Source organism: Oryx dammah, unplaced genomic scaffold, assembly GCF_014754425.2.
Source record: "Oryx dammah isolate SB20612 unplaced genomic scaffold, SCBI_Odam_1.1 HiC_scaffold_28, whole genome shotgun sequence".
Lineage (NCBI taxonomy): Eukaryota > Metazoa > Chordata > Mammalia > Artiodactyla > Bovidae > Oryx > Oryx dammah.
The window spans coordinates 68,973,344-68,976,138 of NW_024070212.1; the positions used below are offsets into that span (position 1 = coordinate 68,973,344).

Sequence of the window (2,795 nt, forward strand, 5' to 3'; positions counted from 1 at the left end):
AAGGGAAGAAATTTCATTGTGTTATCAAGTAGGTCAATACTGTGGACAAAATCTGCTCAATTCTGCTGGAGAACTCTGGTAGACAACATAGACTACTCTTCAGTAATGTCATATTCAGTGGGTAGAGGAGTGGACACTTATATTTCATTGCCTTACTCTTGCTCCTAGGGACTTGAACTTCCAGCCTGCCCTCTTAATGGGTTAGAGTAGCAGGTTAATAGGTCCTACTGATGTGTATCCATAGCATTTACTACTGTGTGTGTGTGCACATGTGTGTGTGTGCACACGTGCTTAGTCACAGTTGTGTCTGACTCTCTGCTGCTTAGTTGCTCAGTTGTGTCTGACTCTGCAGCCTCATGGACTATAGCCCTCCAGGTTCCTCTGCCCATGGAATTTTCCAGGCAAGAATACTGAAGCTGGCTTCCATTTCCTACTCAAGGTGATCTTCCCCACCCAGGAATCAAACCCATATCTCTGACTTTTCCTGTATTGGCAGGCACATTCTTTACCAATGAGCCACCTGGGAAGCCCCAGCATTTAGTATTACTGATGGTTTTAAAAAGTAAGTTGAATTTAAATGCAGGAACAAATTTATTGGAGGATTTTCCTTGCTGGCTCAGATGGTAAAGAATCTGCTTGCAATATAGGAGACCCAGGATCATTTCCTACATTCTGTTTACTTTATTTTTTAATGTATGAACATCACTCTTCTAGTCTGTTGAATATTGCCTCCATGGAATTGAAGTCTGCATTATTACTTGGGCTTGGGTGGTTATTTTCACTCCAAAATAAATTACCTACCAGTTGGTATTACTCTTAAAGATTAATAACAAAAGATACCTAAAAGATAAATATTAAAATATAAACTGTGCTTCATGTATAGTTATTTACAAATGTATAGAAATTAAAGAAAATTGCCTATGTGATATTCTTTGAAATGAAGTATGACATCTTCTTGTTAATGACTTTACCACTTTATGTGATTATATCAGGTGAAAAGTTGCCACTTGAGCTTGGATGACAATAAATTAATGAAAATAAAACAGCAAGTATGTAACCTTTTTCTCACCTGAATTATACATTTGTCTTAGAATTATACATTTGTCTTAGAATTATATAAACTTTTAATTCTTTTTATGATCTTTTTCCTAAAAATAGGATCTTGATCATTTCTACAATATAGTAGTATAATGAAGTCAGAAATAAAGTTTAATAGATTATTTTCACATGGATATTTATACTCTCTGGTAGAGAAGTATTACATTCTTTACTAAAATTGGAGAAATATTACTCATTATAGATTGAGGTCATACACTTATACTTCTGTGTTAATTGTTTTTATTTTTTTTTATTTTTGTTTAGCCACAGACCAATCTTATTTAAATCAGGACTGTCCAACAGAATTATTCCATCAGCCGTTCATGATCTGAATTCTAGTGGATGAGATCAATTTAAATATGTTACACATAAAAAATCATGAGACACTTCTGTTTCATAATAAATAAGGCAGTGGCCAACTATTACTCATTGGTAGCTTTTTTAAGATAAGCTATCAAGTCCTCCCTCTCTCCCTTCTTCTTAATGCCAGCAAAGATCATCTTGGTTCCAGGGATGTACTTCTTGGGATTCTCCAAGTACTCCATCAGCATCTCCTCTCCTCAGGTGATACCTTTGTTTTTGTTGGCATCTGTGTAAGAGAATCCAGGAGCCTGACCTGTCTTTTGTCCAAACAGACCATGGAGGTTTGGCCCAGTCTTGTGCTTCCCTCGCTTTTCCACAATATGGCACTGGGCACACTTCTGAACAAAAATCTTCTTGCCCTTCTCAACATCACCCATTTTTAAATCGTTCTTTTTCTGTGCGTGACAGAGAAGTTCCCACTCGCAAGCCAAACGTCCCGCTTTCTCTTAATTGTTTTTATACTTTCTCTTTTCAAAATGAAGTTGAGGCTGGTCTCATATTTATCTTAGTACAGTGATAATGATAGGAGAATCTTAAAATAGCTGTTGATTAATTGATAGGTTCATAGATATTGTAATAGGATAAAATAGGATATTAAAATTAAAATTATTTTTATTTTATCTTTTGTCTGAGACCTTAAAAGTTTAAGGACAAGACAATAGTGGCAAGTATTTTTACATTGAGATGCAAGGCTATTTTTTTTCAGATTTACATTAGGAGATGGCCAAAACTCCTAGGATGCCACAGATTGTACTTGAATGGAAGTGGGGTTAAGAATATACTTTTTCTGGTGACATCTTACAAGTCTCACTCATTCCACCTTGTAATTACAGATTACAGTATGAAATCTCTTTTCTATTAGTTGCATACTATTACTTTCATTTGACAGATATGGAAACTAAGGGTTTAAAAGGTTAAATAAGTTGTAAATTTCTAAAACAATAATCATAAATATAATAGAAATAAGGTTTCTCTATATGTTACTATTCAGAGACTTAATGCCATTCTTATAATCTTATACTTTTTTCTTTCTTATAATACACTTGTTAAAAAATAGGTAAATGTTTTTAATAATGTTAAGTAACTGAATGATGCTACTGTAACCGAAGAGCTGAGGCTAAATGGATTGTGTTGTAGTATATCCACTGAATCTGAATATAAAGTGAAGTCACTCAGTCGCGTCCGACTCTTTGCGACCCCATTGACTCTAGCCTACCAGGCTCCATCCATGAGATTTTCCAGGCAAGAATACTGGAGTGGGTTGTCATTTCCTTCTCCAATAAATACCCTCAGAAAGAGGTAAAAACAGGTTTAAATTTCAAATAATAGATAAG

General features: G+C 34.8%; 1 pseudogene; it reads right to left on the bottom strand.

Annotated features, from left to right (window-relative positions):
* Positions 1-1,351: 1,351 nt before the first annotated feature.
* LOC120856991 lies at positions 1,352-1,886 on the bottom strand (annotated as a pseudogene).
* Positions 1,887-2,795: the final 909 nt, after the last annotated feature.